The 22,422-nt window shown below is 41.9% G+C and overlaps 1 protein-coding gene and 1 pseudogene across 5 annotated transcripts in view; one reads left to right on the forward strand and one right to left on the reverse strand.

The window, feature by feature from the left end:
* KCNQ1 (potassium voltage-gated channel subfamily Q member 1) overlaps positions 1 to 22,422 on the forward strand; it is a 481,025-nt gene that overhangs the window by 83,711 nt on the left and 374,892 nt on the right. The gene's annotated exons all lie outside the window — the stretch shown is intronic.
* On the reverse strand, positions 9,892 to 10,185 carry LOC143830963 (large ribosomal subunit protein eL37-like; annotated as a pseudogene).

A 22,422-nucleotide genomic window follows, 5' to 3' on the forward strand; every position in this document is an offset into this window, starting at 1 on the left:
ATTTTGAAGGAGTGCGGAAAGCCCCCATGTTACATGAGGAATAGGAAGAATTGTTTTTTATACCCCACTTTTTATTGCCTGAAGGAGTCTCAGGGTGGCTTACAATTGCCTTCCCTTCCTAACCACTATACCAAGCTGGCTCTAGGAACATAAGTCTCCCTACTGACTTCATTGTCCAGGCCTGAAACAGCCCATAGAAGGCTTAAATCTAAATGATATATCCACATACTTTTCCTGAGGTACTCTGAGGAATGGGAATCAACAGGCATCTTAGACAGTGAGTCATAGTTTTTTTTCTGGGAATAAATCCTAACCATTTGCTGGCTCTAATATTTGTGAAAAACCCCTGTAGGCAAAGCACTGCCCGGGACACATCCGCATGTCCGTCTTGCACTTCTGCCTGCACAGGTCAATCCGGGCATGCCCAGCAAAGCTTGGGCTGGCCCCTGGAGCGCCTGCCTTTAGAAGCTGCCGGCGAGCTGCTTGGCCAGCTTCACAGCCAGATGGTGCCTGGCTGCTGAGGAGGGTTCTCCCGTGGCGCCCTCCCTGAGCTACATGTCTGCCAGCAGCTGTGGTGGCCTGAATGGCCACCGCCCTGTCTGCCCAGCCGCTGGCAGGGCTACTGGCTCAGCTGCTGCGCACCAAGATGACTGGCTGCTCTGTTATCGCCCCAGCAGGCAGCACAAGGACTGCGTTGACCGCCACTAGCCATGCCGCCTGCCTGTGGGGCCATCGCCCCAGCCACACGCCAGGACAGAAAGTAGGGTGGCGGCAATCACCTCTGCAGGGGCCCATTCATGCCTGCATGAAACAGGTTTTCTGGCTAGTTCATTAAAAAAGTAACAAAGCTGTTATCCTCATAATTTGTGACATATCCATTTTGATTATAGTGGACTTGGTTATTAAGCATTCCCAATTAGATTATCTAGTAGAAATTATTGTATGTTTTGTATGTATATTGAGTTAATAAGATTCCTTGTGTGTTTGTGCTATGCTTGATACTGCAGAGTATTCCCAATAAATTTTTGCTTCTTTATGCGCTCTGTTTGAGTTGTAACAAATTTAGGGCATCTCTTCTGTAGATTCCTGTCCATCATAAGCTTTTGTGGACTGGAATCTCACTTTATCACTACCCTTGTTAAAAGTCATTCTCTGAGGGAATGGCATACAGTGTGGTGCAAGGCTGCAGTTGGGTGGTAGGATATGGGAACTGGCTCAGAGGTTAACTGGTTTTAAGCCATTGGTTTTGTTGCTTGATAAGAGAAATGAACATTATAGCAATGGTGGATTTTATATAATCTTGAAATCAAGTTTTTTTATTGCAGGGGTTTTTAATGTGCTAATTCATGCTGTTTTATTACTTGGTTTTTGTGTCTTTTAACTATTATTGCTTCAAAGTGTGACTAAATCATAGTATAAGCAAAGTAATAGACAAATCAAACTATGCTTTCTGTTATGTTCAAGTTCATTTCTCCTGTGGTAAGATGATACTGTGAAAGCAGATTTATGCCTCTTTAAAGATTGGAAAGAAAACGGTATACTTCAAACACTGTGCTCAGGTCTAGTATACACATACTTGCTTGCCTTTTGATGATTCTGGTATGTTCTACACTTGGAGGAGAATCCAGTGGGATAACCATATTAGTCTACCACCGCAAAAGCAACAACAGCAAAATGTTTTCTGGCATGTGTGTAATGGTTACTGGCATATACCAGAGAATTTCAGAAGAACATCAGCTTGTGTTGCATAGATTACAGCAAAGCTTCTGACTTCAGTTATTCCCTAAATGATCACATTTCAGATGAGCAGCAGACCCATTATCAAGCCATGTTTCACACTATCCAAATTACCTTTCTCAAGGAGACACTGTAGCTGGAAAATTCCCATGAATACAGTAGCAGGGCTGGGTCAAACAGCAAACCCAACCATGTTTAAGATTTAAATCTATAATTTATTAACATTACTATATATGTAACTTTGTTGTATTTAATTTTGATGTTACCTGCCCTGAGCTGACCAGGGAAGGGCTGGATATAGAAATAAAACTATTATTATACAGAGTTCTTCAGGCTGTTAACCCCATCCAGATCACCAACTTCCAAATAAAATAGCTTCTTATTAATGCCTCTGTGGATTGAACTGTGCTTTATTCACACTCATCCAGTCAGTCCTCTCACTGCCTCTAAACATCTGTTCAGAACCTATACTGCTGCACCTGGCTTTGTTGACATAAATAGGGAATGTCATCTGATATTATGTCAGGCAACAGGATCTCACTCAGAATCTTCAGGCAGCTCCCCCACCCAGCCTGGTGGTTTCATCATGTAGTTGTTAAAAATTCTGGGGAACAAGATATAGCTGATACATCTCAAAAAGCAGAGTGACACTGTCTGTGTACCTTTCTCAGAGACTTGCTTAGCAGCCAAGAACAGACCCACTGCAAGACAGTAGCCCTGCAGCCTGGGATGCCAAATACTGAAGGTTGCTGGGAAAAAACATTCCACTCCTTCTGTGAGCCCGTCAGCATAGGTCGTCCCTTAAGGCAACATAGGCATAGATGGCTATATGATGTTCATTCAATTGACTACACTTGAGTTAAAGAGATAATGATCAGCTGCACTCAGTAGTAACAGATAGTGTTGGCTAGTTTTGTGTATGTGTTGCACTGCAGCGGGGCTTGCCAGGTTTATTAACTAGAAGGCATAATCCAGCCTCTTCACCTTTACAGCCTCCTTTCTGTGTTCCCTGTGGAGTTAATACTATAACCTTGCCCTCCTTCATCATCTTTGGCTTCTTGTTATGACTTCAAAGGCATTCTAAAGTCTTTGTTCAATTGATCATTAACTCTACAAAGTTGTAATTAGACATTTGAAGCTGACTCCATTTAAAAAGAATACAAGAATGAAAGTCTTCACTAGAATTGTTTTGTTTTCCCTGTGGCTCATCATAGTGGCAAGGGGCAAAAGTCGGGAATCCAAGGTATTCATCAGCTTTCAAGGTAGCAGAGGGAGAAAGAAAATTGAAATCCAGTACCCCTTTGGAGGCTTATAAATTATTACAGCATAAGATTTCATGAATTACACTTTGAAACGAGTTCTAACTAAACATTTTTTGCATCGGAATCTCCTTTTCTTCAAAGTTTTTTTAAATTTTATTTATATGAAACAAACATATCAATGTATTACTAAAAATATAGCTAGCACATTGACACTGCAGTCCTAAGCAGAAACCTCTAGGTTAAGATTTGAGTGGATTTAGAAGGGTGTAATTCTGGGGAATTACAATGTAAACTATATTGCAGACTATATGCAATTTATGTATGTTATATGTATGTATGTATAATACTGTCTATATATAGTGAAAAAATATATTCTTGTATTTTCCTCCTGTTCCTGTTGGAGAATTTGCCTGGGTGCCAGTATCTTGTATACCTCACCTCTTCATATATTAATCGGTTCAGCTATACACCTGTTCTTTCCTAACTGGATTGGTGTCTCAAGTCTCTTTCTGTACTTCTGTAGATCAGATTTTAAAAGTCTGGAGTGGCTCTTTTCCTTTCTTAGTGAATTGGTTAGTGTTCTGACAGGACCTGATTATAAATAGCTTTCTCATTGTAACACCCCTCCCCTACGTACACATACACATTCATCCCTTTCTGTAGTTTACCATGTGGATATAAATTGATGAGCCTTAATGTATGAACACTTTGTGTATCTGATGAAGTTTGCTCTCACAAAAATTTATGCTGGAAAAACATAGGAGCACTGGAAACCTGTTTTGGTTGCTGCTGCAGACCAATGCTGGCTACTCATCTGGAATTCTTACCATATATAAAGGATTTCCCCCTTCTTTAAAGAACAGCAAGATAATATAATTCTAAAAGCTTAGATCCACCACTGCATGAAAACTGAGAATTAAAGGGCACAGTTTAGCCAAAAGTCAAGCAGTTTAGAAATTGTTTTTCAAGGGGGAAGGTTAAACAATCTGCTTAACTCTCCTGTTGACTTTGGTGGGACAAGTTTAGTTACTTTTGGCTGGTGTTACATGACCCTTAATTTTTTGTCTCTGCTGCAAAAATATTTACTAGTTTTCTTCAGATACCAACCACTCACTGTTGGTTAGTGGGGCAGGGGACCCAAACACACACACAGCTGAACATTCAGCGTTAGAAAAACAGGAAGAAACTCAGCTTTATACCTCTCCATTTCTTCTGATAGAGCATTTGACTAGACAACAGCTGGTAGCTACTATAGCACGGCTGCACAGTGGATGGGAAAACCTGTCTCTATGGTAACAGTGAAGGCATTGGATGTGTCTCACCCTCCTCAGTCTGGGGAATAGCTGGCTACAGACATCTGGTCAGTGTGGGTAAATCTCAAGGGAAATTAGCTCATGTCATCTGATAGTAACTACAGAAACATTTTACTTCATTTAATATTGTGGTGATGAACACAGGAGATTGCAGACCAGCTATCTGGTACTGAAAGTCAAAGCTGCTTTTAATTTAAACTGACTGTCATTTCTAGTTTGGGGTTTTAGGCAATGTACATCAAATAATCTTTTCTCTGATTTTATTTTTAACTTTTCAAACACATTTTGAAATAGTGATTATTTTTCATTGTTGACAAAATAAAGTAGGTTGTTTGATAATTTTAGAGTTTTTTTAAAGTTTGTATCATAGTGGAATGTTTGGTTTTATGCTCCTCCACACCCCAGTTGGGAGAGAGGAAATAACTTGAGTTCCCAAAACAGAAATGGAATCTCTAAGGCAGTGGTTCTCAACCTTCCTAATGCCGCGACCCTTTAATACAGCTCCTCATGTTGTGGTGACCCCCAGCCATAAAATTATGCAATGTTCTTTCACAGGAATTAAACCAAAACTGACCAATGGCGTGAAGATCCATTGTTCATGATTGTATATAAATTGGTTTTTTCCCGGGGTTTCTCAATTCAGTTCTGCCTCTTGTCCCGCCGAGCTCTGCCACTACCTGGAGTGCCTGGCGGGAGGCTGTGCTGGAGGCACGGCTGGAGCACCCCGCAGCCGAGCGCAGGTCCCTGCAGGAGGAGCAGCAACAGTGGCAGCGCCCCCCCCAGCCAAGCTGCTCACCCTGCCTCAATCCCTGTGAAAGGGTCATTCGACCCCAAAAGGGGTCCCGACCCCCAGGTTGAGAACCACTGCTCTAAGGATTCATGTACAGTTGTTAAACTCAACACTCATTCTCGACTCATATGCACTGTGTCCACTGTCAAACTAGTAGCCACTTAATAGTTGCAAAGCTAGGGCACCTGCCACAAAGAAGGGGCTTCATACTGTGGTGTCGGTGGGTGGTGCCCAGCCATGATGGCTCCAGGGCTTCTGGGTAGGCCTATGACAGCAAGTATGGTCAGCCACTTACTGGTCATGCTGGATGTTGTGTTGCTGGGTGGGCTGAGGTGGGACAGGGTGAACACCAGTTTTTTGCTTGGTCTGCTCCCATCATATTAAAGCAGCTTGTTTCAGGCACCCCTCCCACCCTTAATGTATTACTTTTTTTGCACTTAATTTTCTGGTTATTCTGTTCTTATATCAGCTTTATGGTGGTTTCAGGCATTAGGGGGAGGCTGGGGGAGGACCCCTTATGGGATCTTGATGGTTGAGCCATATAGTGGTATGCCTGGCTCGAGAGCAGTTGCCTGCCTGCACTCCCAGGTGGCAGGAGTTCCATCCATAGGCTTGTGCTTTTGTGGGAAAACCAGCTTGCCATTCCAGGTTCCCCTAGGAGGTGTACTGGGCAGGGTTCTTTGGCTGACAGGCGGGATGCCTGATGCGTGGATCCCTGCCACATCCTGTGCCAGTGCATCGTCTGCTATAATCCATCAAACCATCTGCTTTACTCCAATTGGACACTCTGTGTACTTTATTTAGCTATTTTCTCCTTCCTTTGACTGCCCCATCCCTGCCCTTAGAACTGCAAATTATGCTTTTTTACAGTTTTGTAACATTTCCCCCACCAAAAGTCAATGTTGTGCACATTATAAAAAAATAATTTAAAAACAACCAAGAAAATTGTTGATTGTGGCAGGAGGTGATTTGCTGGAATGTTCTGTCCAAGGCAGTGCCTTTGGAAAGGTCTGATTGCCCTTGGATCAGGCTTTCTCAAACAGGGTTTCATGAAGCCCTGGGTTTTCATGACAGCCCTGGAACGGTTTCCTGAAAGGGTGGGAGTGAATGAATTTGTATATCTATTTTAAATTTGTTAAACATTTATCAGGTGATATGATCTTATATGGTCAGGTCAACCCCCCCTCCCAAAATGGCCAATGACGGGCCTTGAGGGGGTGGGAAGGGGGAGGGGCATGTACACAGCTATGCTTCCCAATCATATCCTGCATGATCACATTGCTTCTGGGGTTTCTCGAAGCCTGAAGAATATTTAAGGGGTTTCTCAATGGTAAAAAAAATTGAGAAAGGCTGCCCTAGATGTACAAACTGATAATGCTTGGAACCAAGGAGGCAATTTGCAGAAACACAGTTGGAACATCTGCAGGGGCCTCTCTCACCCTCTTCTTCCTCTCCGCCTCCTCGTCCCTAACCCCTCTATGGGGCTACCACTTTTAAACTGTTTGTATTGCTAGATGTTTCAACTGCTTTTATTGAATATTTATGTATTTTGGTTTTATACTGATGTTGTACACTGTTCCATGATGACTTTGTTGTGAGGGACGGTATAGAAACTCTAGAAATAAATAATCTACTTTTCCTAGCTGTTTCTGTTTCTTAAGTACTTCTCACAGAAACTTTATAGGGTTTGCATCTTTCCAAGGGGTTACTATCTGGCCCAGGAATGAATGGTATGGATACTGAGTACCAGCTCATTTTCCAAGGCTCTCCCAAGTTCTGATCCATTGTATTCCTGTCTGCCTCACTCAGTGCGAGAATGAGAGAGAGGACCCTCAATAACAGCTTAGTGGAGATCTGCAGAGGGAGGGGGGAACTGGTAGAAATCACCACAACCTTATATATGAGTACTGCACTGATCATTAGGGAATGTAGGTTGCCTTGATTAACCCTCCTGGAAGGTCCTGAAATCTAAGAATCTAGAAATAAAATCCTCAGGTTTCAGGCTGAGAGGAACTGGCCTCCTTTTATGGAAGCTAATAATACTAATAGGCAATATGCTCACTTGCAAGGAAATGGCAAGATAAGTTGCTTTTCAGAAATTTTGCTGTAGGGACATAAGGGTGGAGGATGTGTTCCTGATTTTGCTTAGGTAAAAGGAATGCTGGGAAATTAGTGGATTCAAAACCATTTCAAGAGAGGAACCCTCCCAGCTAAGAGATAAAGAACTCAGAGGTTTAGCAACCTTTGCAAAGCATGCAAGTCAAGAACCACAAATGGGTAGAATTGGAGAGAAGTATGCCTTGACCCACCTCTGTTGCAAAGTTCAAACCTGTACCCATTCCTCAGAAAGGAATCATTCAAATGAGTAACCGTGTTGGTCTGAATTATTCAAGGCATGAGCTTTCGTGTGCAAGCACTCTTCGCCAGACAGTTTACTAATGTAGCAAGATTAACTTTTGCTTATAGAGAGCCAGTTTGGTGTAGTGGTTAGGAGTGCGGACTTCTAATCTGGCATGCCGGGTTCGATTCTGCGCTCCCCCACATGCAACCAGCTGGGTGACCTTGGGCTTGCCACGGCACTGATAAAACTGTTCTGACCGGGCAGTGATATCAGGGCTCTCTCAGCCTCACCCACCTCACAGGGTGTCTGTTGTGGGGAGAGGAATGGGAAGGCGACTGTAAGCCGCTTTGAGCCTCCTTCGGGTAGGGAAAAGCGGCATATAAGAACCAACTTTTCTTCTTCTTCTTCTATATATTCCTACTGTTATGATGGTCAGTTCTTAGTCTGCTGAAGAGTGCTTGCACTCGAAAGCTCACGCCTTGAATAAATCTTTGTTGGGCTTAAAGGTGCTACTGGACTATGATTTTATTGTACTCAGAAAGAAATGTTAGGCTAAGGCCAGTGTCTGGTAAAACCTAGGTAACAACATGGCTTTGTTTCTTTTGATTAGTTTCCAAAACATTTCTGCTCACATTCTGGTACTAGTTTCATACTCTCCTGATTGCCCAGAAAAAATAGAGATATGTGTTAGTAAATAATGATTTTTGCTAAAGATCATACACTGTGTGTTCAGAGCTCTTACCCAGACACATGGCTGACGTGGACCTATCCAAACGCAAGTCCCGACATCCAGCGACAAGATCTGCACAAATCCTGCAATCACAGAATTTTGAGCTAGGGAATGAAGGGCTGAAACATGGATGCAATCAGTTCTACCCAGTATCCATAACCAGATAAACCTGATAAACACCAATAAGAGGCAAGATTTGACTTGCCATATAAAGTATGGAAGATGGTTAATAGAATACGAACAGGCTTTGGCAATTGTGCAGACCTGTTGTTTAAATGGGGTAAAATATTAGTTCCTGAATGTAATTGTGGTGTAGCCTACCAAACTATTTTTCATACGTCACAGGAATGTGAGCATCATGCTTTCCAGAGAGGTTTGACAGAGCACTTCATACTCTCCCCAGCTGTGATTGAATTTATTGAAAACTTATGTATTAGTATTTAGGGAGTATTTATGCAGTTTGTCTGCATAGCTGTTGTACCTACTTGGCTACATATTTTATAGGCTTCCTGTATATAACTCTGCCATACAATCAATCAATCAATCAATTCTTGTGAGAGGCCAACTATCACAACGGAACACATACATGCTATGCGGAACACATACATGCTATGAGACTCCATGATCCTGGCCCCTGACAGTCTCTCTCTCTCTCTCTCTCTCTCTCTCTCTCTCTCTCTCTCTCTCTCTCTCTCTCTCTCCCTCTCTCATTCCCTTCTCCCTCCTTGACTCTCCACCCTGGTCCCTCCCCCCTCAATTCCTGCCCCCCCACAAACATCTTCCCCCATCCCACCTTGCTTCTCCCACCTACCTCTCCTTCCTGGTCCCTCCCCTCTCAGAGACACATGCATAAAACACACATGCACGTACACTTGCACATGCGCACAAACATACTTTCCCCCATCCTTACCTGTTGCAGCAGCCCTCTGCTGGTGGCTGTGGTGTCTCCCCGCTTCCCAGGCCTGCCCCGCTCTGTACCCATTTCTGTCCCAAGGGTTGCACCAGAAGATGTGTTCCACATCAATAACTCACACATCTGGCTGCTTATCTATACATAAAACTCGTGACTACGTAAGACTTAGTTAGCAGGTAGGGTGAAGAGTGTTGTGTGTGGCAGCTAACACACACAGATACATAAGCACTGATCGCAAGGAAAAGGCAGCGTTTGAGTGATGCCTATATACTTGAATGATAGCAAGAGGTGGTCTGATTCATCTCTCACACACAGAGATCCCCCACTACTTCTCAGACACTCAGTGGGGAGGAGTAGTGGTAGAACTGAAGTGGAGAAGAGACAGGATTGGCTCTTTGCTTTGTGGAAGGGATGCTTTGAGGAATAAACAGATGGGATCACCACACTGGGGACCAGTCCTGACCCAAACACCACAACCACACTGCTAATAGATCCCGTAAGAAGCATAATGCAGTTATACATTTACAAGTCTTTTAAGTTTCTAGGATTAAAAGCAGCACAGGAAGGGAGGCAGTTTCATCTCAGGAAGTGGCATGTGGGTGTAGGAAAGAGTTTAAAAATTCAGTCTCTTACCCTGTGCTGTAGCCCTGATCTGAATGCTCCCTTCTGCCCCCAAACTACTTTTCTGCAGCTGCTGGTGACTATTAAGATTCTGTAGGGAGGAATAGATGTCTGGAAATAGATTTCATTTTATTTTCCCCCCGCTGTGGATGACACCATTTATTTTAAACAGACATTTGAGTCCTTAAGGTGAGCTGGATGCTGCAACAGCTACTCTCTTAGGCTTTGGCGCTGTCCCTTCAAGGAATCCGTTCCCAAATCTCCAGTAGACCTTTGTCAGATGCCTCATATGTTTAGTCCCAGGACTATCGTGCCTTTTGGCCTTAGCACTCAAATTACACTTTCTCTTGTATTTACCAGTTTATCCACAGTTTCCACAGGTAGATTTTTGAAAATGGTAGGCTTTAGACCCGCATTTGTGGCATAAAGTATGAGTCTTATTGTGGCGCTTGCCAAAGGATGATATTCCTTTAGTCATCTTCCTTCAGCCACAAGGAAGAAAGAGCTGGAAATAGATTTTAGTTGAATTATGCTCTATATTTAAGCAGCATAAAATTAGTTTGCAAAACCAGAAGCCAAGGAATAGCTTTACTGTCATGTTTGTATGTTACCATAAAAGTTTGTATGAGGGAGCACTGTGGGAAAGCACTGGGTCCAATGACTCTGTGTTGTTTTATGGACTGTAGTGTACAGTTCTGGAATAATAATATCAAATGTCACAGCCTAGAAGAACATGCAAGGAACATGCACTTTCTCTTTATCTGCAGTTTTGATTCTCTACGAAATTAAGGCTATTGGGTTAGAAAACTTCCATAATAATGTTTAAAGAGAAATATGTCTCTGTTGGGTTTCTGGTATTTCTATAGTTCCAGAATGCGTTATCATATATGTTATGTAACAATGAAATGAACTGAAAGTTAGCAGGAGCTAGCATTCATTGCACTGATGAATACAAGTAGATGCAGAGTGTGCATGAAAGGTAAAAGGAATTTCAGATACATTTACAGATTCTAAAATTAGTCTATGATCGCTGCCAAAACCACTATATCCAAGATTTTTATGGAAAACTTCAGGGCAGTGATGTATAATGTCTTGAATCTACAGATCTCTCAAGTTTTTCCACTTGAAGTATGTGTGTGCCTCCTTCCCCTCACAAATCCAGTGTAAGAGAAATATAATATGTATTTTACTAGGTAACTTTTTAGCCTTGGTTTAAGATGGAGCTTTGGTTCAAGATTTCTTATTTCTTATTTTTTTTATTTAGAAAACTTTTATGGCACCTTCCCAGGAAACCTGCCCAGGGACGCTTATGAAATAAACTATCATAAAAACATTAAAAGCTGTTAATTAAAATGCCGCATTAAAAACCCAGGCAGACATGGTAAAAGAAAAACATTTTGACCTGGCACCTAAAAGAGAGTACCATGGGTACCAGGAAAATATCAAGGGGAAGGGCCTTCCATAAGCAAGCTACCACTATTGGAAAAGCCCTGTCTCTGCTACCCATTTAATCTCTGAAGGCAGGAGAAGAGCTGTTTTTTTATACCCCACTTTTCAATACTCAAAGGAGTCTCAAATTGTCCTATAAACACCTTTTCCTTCTCCCCACAACAGATGCCTGTGAGGTAGGTGAGGGTGAGAGAACTCTACGAGAACTGCTCTGTGAGGGCAGCTCTAAGAAAACTGTGATTAGCCTAAGGTCGCCCAGTGGTTACATGCAGAGGAGTGGGATATCAGACCTGGTTCTCCAGATTAGAGTCTGCTGCTCTGAACCACTGTGTTGGTCCTCAAGCAGATCTTCACTGGTGGGTTGGACAACAAGGGAGGAAGTGATCCATCAAGTATGTTGTCTGCTAGCCATTTAGTGTTTCTGAATCTAGAAATCCTAACTTTTTGTTATATATATTTATTTTCTGAATGTTTTCTGGGTTTGCAGCTTACTAAATATTAGCTTATTATTCATTTATTTGTATATCTGCAAAGCAGCACACTTTGCTTGCAGTCTGTTTGCTAAAAGCTGTGACTTCTTAAGTACCAGAAGTCATGTATGTAGGGATATTATCTTTCTAGTCTTAAGAATTTGACCTTTTGAGACCTTTTGAGTGGTGTCACAATAGTGGAATGTGATGATGTAACATAGTGACCCCTGCCAGGCCAAAGGTTAAAAGCACATCATGATGTGGCATGGACGATAGTGCTTCAGAAATGAACACAATATTTGTTTACAACAGTTAACAGCAGCATAAAGTGTGTGGAATGATTTGATTCTTTCAAGCCAAGCAGTTGTCTTTGAAATCTACTCAGACATTATTTGTTTCATGGTTTTAAATGGCTTTGTTGCTCACATAGAATCTTCTGCTACTGTCCAGTTCTTTCTTCAATCATTTTCTGTCACAGAAGCATTCTATTTCTCCCAACACTGGATCCTCAGTCACCCTCTTTGTCTTTTCAACCCTGCCCCCTGTATCCACCGAACTGTTAGAACTGTCTTCCTAGCTCTTCTATAGAACTAATTTCTGCCTTCTCTTGGAAGAATTCTGTTTAAACTGGCAAACTCATTAAGATGGGTAAAACAAATTTTAGCAGCAGAACCTGCACCTTTTCACATTGCTCAATTATGTCCAAGTCTCAGCAATAGGAGGTAGCCAATAGTAGACAGAGTTGGAAGGCAGAAATGGAGTCTGCAGATTGTAAAGCTGTATAAGAACTTTATAAGACCCGCAAGATTTTCAGGGTGTAAGCTTTAGAGAATCAAAGTGTCCTTCATCAGATACACATAGGTCTAGAGACCCTGAGCCCTAATGTTCCCGTTAGAAGGCTGGAGGGTGTTGCACATAAGGGAGTCAGAATTCAGAGATCGAATAATAGAATCACAGAATCATAGAATAACAGAGTTGGAAGGGACCTCCTGGGTCATCTAGACCAACCTCCTGCACTATGCAGGACACTCACAGCCCTATTGTTCATCCACTGTAACTTGCCACCCAAGTGTTCAATAGACACTTGAACCTTCATAGAATCAGCCTCTCTGTCAGATGGCTATCCAGCCTCTGTTTAAAAATCACCAAAGATAGAGAACCCACCGCCTCCCAAGGAAGCCTGTTCCATTGAGAAACTGTGCTGTCAGGAACTTCTTCTGGATGTTTAGATGGAATTTAGACGGAATCCCTCTCAGGCAAGAGAGAACAACTCTGCTCCATCCTCTATATGGCACCCTTTTAAATACTTGAAGATGGTTATCAGATCACCTCTCGATTGTCTCCTCTCCAGGCTAAACAGACCAAGCTCCCCCAAGCTTTCCTCATACGTCTTGGTCTCCAAACCCCTCACCATTTTTGTTGCCCTCCTCTAGACGCACTCTAGTTTGTCTACATCCCTCTTCAACTGTAGTGCCCCAAAGTGAACACAGTACTTGAAGTGAGGCTGAACCAGAGCAGAGCAAAGTACCACCATTTCCTCCTGTGATCTGGACAAGATACTCCGTTTGATACAGCCCAAAATCCTATCTGCCTTTTTAGCCACCGAGTCACACTGCTGACTCATGTTCAATGTATGGTCTACTAAGACTCCTTGATCCTTTTCGCACATACCACTGCCAAGACAAATCTCCCCCATCCTATAATGGTGTAAATGGTTTTTCCTACCTAAATGCAGAACTTTACATTTATCCCTATTGAATTTCATTTTATTTAGCTTAGCCCAGTTCTCGAGCCTATCAAGATCATCCTGTATTCTGATTCTGTCTTCTGTTGTGTTTGCTATACCTCCCAGTTTAGTATCATGTGCGGATTTAATAAGTACCCCCTCTAATCCCTCATCCAAATCATTTATAAATATGTTGAACAACACAGGCCCCAGGACAGATCCTTGGGATACTCCACTTGTCACTCTTCTTCAACAGGATGCTGAACCATTTACAAGCAGCCTTTGGGTATGATCTGTCAATCAGTTATCGATCCACCTGACAGAATTAGGATCCATACTGCATTTTACCAACTTGTCAACAAGAATATCATGTGGAACCTTGTCAAACCTTTACTGAAATCCAGATAAACTATGGCATTCCCCTGATCCAGCAAGTCACTTTCTTGAAAAAAGAGATAAGGTTGGTCTGACATGTCTTGTTCTTGTGAAACCCGTACTGAGTCTTAAAAATCATAGCTCTCTGTTCCAGCTGCTCAAGGACCGAAAGTTTGATTATTTGTTCCAAAGTTTTGCCAGCTACAGATGTCAAGCTACAGATGGATCCTCATTTTCCCCTTTCTTGATGATGGGGACAACATTCCCTTTCTTGAAGATGGGGGGCAACATTTTCTAAAAGATGCAAAGCAAAATGTAACCAGCTTGACTAGAGCACAGGAGAAATGCTTAGAGGCAGAACATTAGCATCTGTAGTGGGATGAGAATCCTAAGTCCTTTTTGAGCTGGGAGGGGGGTCTATTATTTTCAACTTGTGAATGATCTCAAATTCAGCAGTCTCCCACTATAATCTTCCTATGAAGCTTCACTGTTTGAGTAGTGCCACTCTTTGGTCTGCAATGGAATGTCCTGAAAGAGTAGAATATTCTTTCTCTAGATTTTTAGTGCTGAGATGTTTGATGTCAGCTTTGTTCCCATGTATGCATTTGCATAGGGACTGACTTTTTTGTGAATTTGCCCACTGGTGTTTGGAAAATGTACTTCTTCTATGGATTGATTCACGGTCAGACTGATGGTGGGATGGCAATTGCTGAAGGTCTTGAGAAATTCTCCAGTGACTTACTGCAAATTACAAAGCATTGCAGTACATTTGTTTGAGAGAAGAACACTCAATATTGTTCTCTGAAAATAGACACTTGAATTTTTTAAAAGTAATTGATAATTATATTTCAAAAAACAAGCAATGTGTTTATGCTTTAATCCACAAAAACTATATTTGGTTAGATTCTATGTAGTCTGTTTGTTTTAAATCTGGAAACAGTTGTATATATAATAAAATTGTATAGTATAAGGAGGTTACAAATAGCCAGCTTGGTGTAGTTACTAAGTGGTGACTTCTAATCTGAAGAATTGGCTAGAAAACCATACTCAAAGAGTGGTTGTCTATGGTATTTCATCAGAGTGGAGGGAAGTGAGCAGTGGAGTGCCACAGGCTCAGTACCGGGTCTGATACTTTTTAACATTTGTATCAGTGATCTGGACGAGGGGATAGGGGGAGTCCTCATTAAATTTGCGGATGACACCAAATTGGGAGGAGTAGTGAACAACCCAAAAGATAGAGTTCAATGAGATCTGAACACAATGGAGAAGTGGGAAAATGAGAACAAGATGCAATTCAATAAGGATAAGTGTAGAGTTCTACATCTGGATCATAAAAATTAGAAGCATGAATATTGGATGGGAGATACACTTCTGAGTAGCAGTGTGTGTGAACATGATCTTGGAGTACTTGTGGGTGGTTAGCTAAAATGAGCAGACAGTGTGATGTGGCGGTAAAGTAGGAAAGTGTAGTCTTGGGTTGTATCAACAGAGGCATCACATCAAAATCACAAGATGCCATAGTCCCACTGTATACCGCATTGGTCACACCCCACTGGGAGCACTGTGAAGGCCTCACTTCATAAAGGATGTGGACAAAATTGATAAGGTTCAGAGGAGAGTGATGGGAATTATCCCCCACAATGCCACCTCACAGGCCTGGGGACCAAGCTCTATGAATAAAGGCTGAAGGACCTGGGAGTGTTCAGCCAGGAGAAGAGGAGATTGAGAGGGGATATGATTGCTGCCTTTAAGTATTTGAAAGGTTGTCACTTAGAGGAAGGCAGGGAAAGGTTCCACATAGGGCCCTGAAGATTAAAACTGAAAGAAATATCAGCAGCCCCTCCAATTATTGTCAGTAGTGTATTTAAGATTATAATTTACAGGCATATTGTTAGATTTAAAGTGTAAAAATTAAATTCAGTATTTTATTTGTAAAGAAGAAGGGTTGGGGGGTTTGTACCCTGCTTTTTATTACCCCCCAAAGTCTCAAAGCAGCTTACTATCACCTACCCTTCCTCTATCCACAATAGATAGCCTGTGAGGTATGGGGGGAGAGCTCTGAGAGAATTGTGACTGGCCCAAGGTCACCCATCTGGCTGCATGTGGAAGAGTGGGAAATCAAACCCAGTTCTTTTAGAATCAGAGTTGGAAGGGCCATCTAGTCCAGTCCCCTGCTCCGTGCTGTATCCGCCTAACGCATCCAGGATAAGTATCTGTCCAGCTATTGCTTGAACACTGTCAGTGGAGGGGAGCTCACACCTCCTTAAGCAGTTGATTCCACCACTGAACTACTCTGACTGTGAAATCTTTTCCCCTGATATCGTTATTCGTGTAGTTTAAATCCATTACTGCAAGTCTTATCCTCTGCTGCCAACAGGAACCTTTCCCTGGGGAAAGTCACAACATGCTAATAAGTTGACAGACAGGTGGATTGACCAATTGGAGTGATAGGCAGGAAAACAGAGCACTGCAAATTTTTATTCATAGTTTTACCTGTAATTTTAATAGTATGAAATATGAAGTATGATGTAAAGAGCCCAACCCTGCATGTGGGAAGGGGAATTCTATAAAACTAATAACAAATGAATGAATAAGATAAGTACCCCAGTAGAGAGACTCACAGTACAATCATATGCAGAGGTATTTCGGCCTAAGCCCATTGACTTGAATGGACTTAAGAACGGAGTAACTCTGCATTGGATTGCAAGGTCAAAAACTGAATGTAATTTTTTAAAAAATAACTCTTAGTTTACTTTAATTCTTACCAAATAAGCAATGAGATGATCACTGAAATTTCACAGAGGGTTTTTAAATTTTAAACAGCCACAATTGGCTGGTTTGTCTGTTACCCAAATGAGATAATGCCATTGTGAATTAAAGGCGTTCCACTGCTAGCATTTTCATTTGATAACTATGAATTTTGCAACTGAACCATTTATTTATGTTGGAACTGAGAGGAGTGGAAACAGGAATCTAGCTTTATAAAGTCATTGTGCACAACAGTAGTTTGGTTAATCGCATATGGAACTGCAGAGAGATCTAGCATAAATTGTTTCTTTACAAGTTTAACTGCAGCTTAGCTTGTTGGATGCTTATAGGAAATTATTTACTGTTTGATTTGGTAAAATTAACTTCTTGTTCCTCTCTGAGCAAACCTTGTAACGACACACAAATGTGCCAGTTTTCTTATCTTTTGACTGGAAATCTAGAAGCCTGCTTTCCCACTTAGATTTTATCTCTGCTGTAACATCATTATAAATAAGGGAATAAATCCTTGCAAGTAAAAAAAAAAGATACTGTGTCAGGTTACTGTACACATGCCTCAGGATAGTCTTGTGGATGGTAATGTGACAAATAGCTAGAATAATAGTCATTTAATGACTCTTAATATGGAGAAAACGTAACAGTGAATTGGGAAAAATCAGTAATGGTAATAATACAAAATGAAATCTTCCTTTCAGCAGGTTCATTAGCACAGGCATATTACTTTTTCTGTTAAAAAAAAGAGTGGAGCTGTGAATGCATATGGCTCATATTTATGGATAAGCAACAGTGTTTTGGAGAAAGTCTGAAAATCCAGCGAGTCAAGAAAAGTTCACAATGACTGTTTATGCACTGGAGGTTTCATGGTGGGCTGCAGGCTAGAGTTTTAGTTGTGGCAGGTTGCCTCACCTATTCCTGCACCGACATGGAGGAGCATTTTGTCTGGTGTGCCTCATCCGGACCCGATTTGTGCTCCTGCACAGGATCTGGGGCAGTGAAGTTCCCAGTGCATAAACCAGGGGTAGTCAAACTGCGGCCCTCCAGATGTCCGTGGACTACAATTCCCAGGAGCCCCTGCCAGCATTTGCTGGCAGGGGCTCCTGGGAATTGTAGTCCACGGACATCTGGAGGGCCGCAGTTTGACTACCCCTGGCATCAACGGTCAATGAGAAAATTTATACCACTGATTGAAGCTTTATTGTAAATCAGCTGAAGAGGGGTTTTTCTTCAATAGCAGCATCTTACCTAGCTGCTGTCTCTTATTGCAGGGCTGTCTTAAGATGCATTCTGGTGTGTGTTTGTGTGTATAAAAAACACCATGGTTGTCTTTGAAAAGGAATGAGCTCTTCCTGGTCAAAGTATGAGAGAAGGCTTTTCTTATTCCTGGTCACTGGTGCATATGTTTTTGTGAGTTGTATTAAGTGCCCGTGGACTGCAGCTTTAGTACGTTACTGTTATTACAGCTGTGTGGAGGAGCATGGTGTATGTTCCCTGGAGTAGGCTTGGGAGAGAACCCAAATGTGTTGAGGCAAAAGCAGGTTGTGTTTATTTAAATGTCAAACAGAAATATAGTACTTGAACTCTTATCACTGTGGAGTGTGACATCAAGAACAGTTTAAGGATTGTCCAGATGTGCCTGATTACCAATTATGTTGTAGATTTATTTTTAAATCTACAAACATAATGGCTTTCACCTCATTGCCTTCCTAGTAGAAAGAGAGAGAGGACGAGTGAGTGTGAATAACTCATTTTAACTTTTATTTCCATTTGGTTCAAATTGGTGAGCCTTGAAATAAGATTTGTTCCTTTTTAAAATGTATTTAACAGTTCATAATGTTGGATTACATTAACAGTTCATTACATGCAGGCTTTAAGAGGAAAGAAGTGGTTGAATAGCTGGATAACACATGTCCATTTCTTGTCCATGATTTTTTTAATGTAATCTTGAATTAGGCTTGATGGGTGATCAACAAAATTGCCCCTAGTTCCTTTAGTTGAAAAAAGGATTGGAAGAATGGATAGATATAATTTGCCAATCCCTTATTCCCCTTACCTGGCTTGTCCTTCCCACACTGCCCTCAGTGGCTCTTCTACCAAAATCTACAGAAAATCATTAGCAGCCTGTTGCTGGAGGATCAAAGGTGTTAAGAATCTGTCCAGGAGGCTGGGCTGTGTCGACCATGAGATGAACATATTCTCTGGTCCATAGGCACCATTTTTTCTACTTACACTGTTGTGCTTTCTATCCAAGTGAGGGAGAACATGGATGAGCCCCATTACCAGTCAAGCTACTTTCTGTCCCTGCCAGCATAATGATGTTCCTGCTGCTATGTCTTTTGGCAAGTTGACTTGTTTAAAAAGACACTACCTGTTAAAGGAGGGAAGTCAGTCACACCCAGCAGGTCTTATAGTAGGCCTGGATGTTCTCACCTCCTGTGCTCCTCTATGTCACAGCTACAGTCCTCAAAACATTAAATTAGCATAGTGGCATTTAATACTGCCTTTGTCATTCACATTTCAAGAGCCAGAATGGTATAGTGTCAGGCTAGGATCTGGGAGATCCAGAGCTGAATCTTCATTCTGCTGTGGAAGTTGGCTGGCTGACCTTGGCCCAGTCATACACTCTTAGCCTAACATATCTTACAGGTTTGTTGTGAGAATAAAATAGAGGGGAATGATATAGGCTACGTTGGGTCCCGATTGGGGAGAAAGGTGGGGTATAAATGAAATTTAAACATATATATATATATATATATATATATATATATATATATATATATATATATATATATATATATATATATATATATATATATATATATATCACAAAATTCTAAAGAGATTTTTCTGCAAACTTGGGGAACCCCCTTGGTTTGCTGAAAAATCATAAGTCTTAACAGGGAGCCACAATGGGTCTGCCCTGGACCTGGTGGTGGCGGCTGTGCAGCAGCCTGGAAGCAGTGCTGGGCCCAGCAGCAGCAGCAGAGCCCAGGGAGATAATTTTTAATGTGTTTAATGCTAATGTCAGTTTAGAATGACCAAACCATTTTTGGTCCTGTTTGTGGGGGAAATGTGGGAGTAAAAGCATTTAAAAATAAACAATTCTATATCTAGTAAAATATTTGGTTGCTTTGACAGTTTGGAACAGATTTTAGGTCTCTTTGCTCTCACCCAACCATAGGATGGTTTCTTTCCAGACTTTGGCGAGGGTTTAATTTGTATTGATTTCATCTTTTTGGTAGGTAGTAGGATTTTGGTGCTTCCTGCAGCTTGTTAAATAGTCTTTAAAAATTGTACTGATCATTCTTATAGTAAACAGAGGGCTCAGTATAGTTCATGTGCAAATTCCAGAAGAATATTGTCTTTTCTAGCCCGAAGTTAAAAATGTAACCGTGTAGGCCTTTGCCAGCATGAGCACCAGGTATACTATCTTAGCATGCAAAACCACTCCAGAAAACACTGCATCGAGATGTCAAATGAATGGTGGTATGGAAGACAATCTAACAAACAAACAAACAAACAAACAAACAAACATTAGTCCAGCACAACTGAAGCCAGGAGAGTGGCACCACCTCTCTTACTTGTAATTTGGTTTAAGTTCAAGTTGAAGGTGCAGGAATGCTGGCTTTGCGTTTATGTGAACCCAAAAGATAGTGATCCTACTGACCAGTTTTTCCTGATGTGTCATAAAAACCGAGGTGTAGTGGTACTGAGTTGTTGGCAGGTTGCATATTTGGGAAGAAAAATAAGAGCAAGTCTCTCACAACAGAAAAACATGCTAGTCACCTATCCAGTTATCAGATAGTTTGTTGCTTTTTATATGTCATTAAGTAAGCCCTATAAGGATATAATTCTGGATAGAGTTTGTGACCTATGAAAACTCCATTAAGAGAGTTTTCACAGAAAAGTTACTGTGTGGCATGGGCTAAGATGTTCTGTTTTTGAGCTTTAGCTTCTTATCTGCTAAATGTGGAGAATTTTATATGTCCTTGGTGCACATGGAGTGAACATGAGAATGGGAATGATCTGTGTGCTTTGTAGATTGTGAGGGCAAACATTAGCAGGTATACTTAGAAGTAAGGCTTATTTTATTCAGTAAGCTTATTCTAAGGAAAGTGTTCTTAGGATTACTGCCTATGTCTCACAGCACTCGGATGGCAGGTGGGAGGGTGCATCTAGCCACAATCGGGTATCTATCAATGTATCCTGGGGGCATCAGGAGGGATGGGTCAGCACCAATCGGTGTGCAAGGGTGCCCATGCTACCGTTTTCCAGTAACAACCTTTTGGTTTCCTTCAAGACGGCAGTCAACGGGGATGCCTAATGCTGGTTATGCTGTGTGGTGCCATATGGCAGACAGGATGGCATGCTGTAAGAGTGCAAAGTGGGCCACATTGTCACATTGCTTTCCGTCCAGCACTTTGCCAGCTTTGGCAGGGGCATTGGTGTTGGGCCCTGGTAACTTCATGGGGCAATTATTGTCTGGGCTGAGTGGCTAGGATGCCATGTTGCTAGAGGATAAGTCTCATGAGAGGCCCCACTCGGCTGGGTAGACATCCATGATCTCAGGAGGAGCTAAAGCGTGAGTATAGAGCTGATTTGGGATGTGTGTTACTGATTGGAGCCCCCAAGGTAGGGCATTTGTGGTTCTGGGCCCTTTATAAGAGCGATGGGGTGCCCTTGTCAGACTGAGGAATGGACATCTGGCTCCATGGGATCTGACATGCTATTTTGAATTGGCTGCAAAAATGAGCGGTGGCGGGGGCCCGAACAGGTATGTCCCTCTTCGAGCTCAGTGGCGGAAATATAGCATGGGAAGGATAAATTTTGGGGTGGCCAAGCTTGTGCGCTGGCCTCCCCTAGATTTGGGGGCTCCCTTAAGGGACTGTGCGGATGCAGAGCCTGATTGAAGGCTAGCATTTCCAGAGGGCAGGAGAATCCAACAGAGGCTGGCACCCAGAGGGGCACTCCATGTTGCCTCCCCCCTTTTTCAGCCTGCCATTATGTCTGGGTTTTGGGGCTGGATAGCCAATGCAACCCATTAAGGGGCAGGCTGCGGTGGCTGCCCTGTGGTAGGGTGATCATAAGATGGCAAATTTCTTTTCCCATGCTTGCCACGCTCATTGTTGAATAAAGGCTGTGGCCAAATATTTTACGCCAAATTATGGTTGTCAGTATCCTCATTAGGCAGTCAATATCCCCCTGCAAGGCAATGGTCTTTTATGGATATCCCCCAGAAGAAAGGGCTGTTTGTAGCTCTGAGGTTCTCAAGTCATAGCCTAAAGGAAAAGAATTATTTATTTATATCGTAAAAATTGACCACATGGTAAACTAGCCTTAAGGTGTTGTGGATGATGTGAAGAATAATGAAGGAGTACATTGCAATCTGTTGGTTTTTTATAAACCTGAACAGAAAACTGACCATACTGCATGACGGTTATAAATCCAAAACAGGCGTATTTGATTGTAGGGTACAAGGTATTTAGCCACTGTAAAAAAAGGGCTGCATCTGATTTGAAATGCCACCAGAGTTACCAAACACTTGGTCCACAGATGCTTCTCCCTGCAGATTAGTTGTTTTTCGGGCAACAATTCAGAGCCTGAAATAAAAGCAGAATAAATCTGGTTTTTGCCATTCAGGGCCTGAATCGAAGCACGGATTCAGGGCTTGGCTAAAAAGGCCAGGAAAAAAAAATACCCAAATAGGTTCTGTATACTTTCCCTCTCTCATTTTTTTTCCTAGGATAACTTTTTTTAAGCCAGTTTATAAGTCTTGCTTTTTTAAATATATTGCACCATGTTTGTTTTGTTTTTAATAATTCATTGGGATCTGGAGCTGCAGTTTCACTCAGATTGGACTATTCTAGATCAGAAGAGCAATACAAATTGATAGCTGTGGTTTGCAGTCTGCGTCAAATTAGGGTGCTTTCCA

Source organism: Paroedura picta, chromosome 2 (genome assembly GCF_049243985.1).
Source record: "Paroedura picta isolate Pp20150507F chromosome 2, Ppicta_v3.0, whole genome shotgun sequence".
Lineage (NCBI taxonomy): Eukaryota > Metazoa > Chordata > Lepidosauria > Squamata > Gekkonidae > Paroedura > Paroedura picta.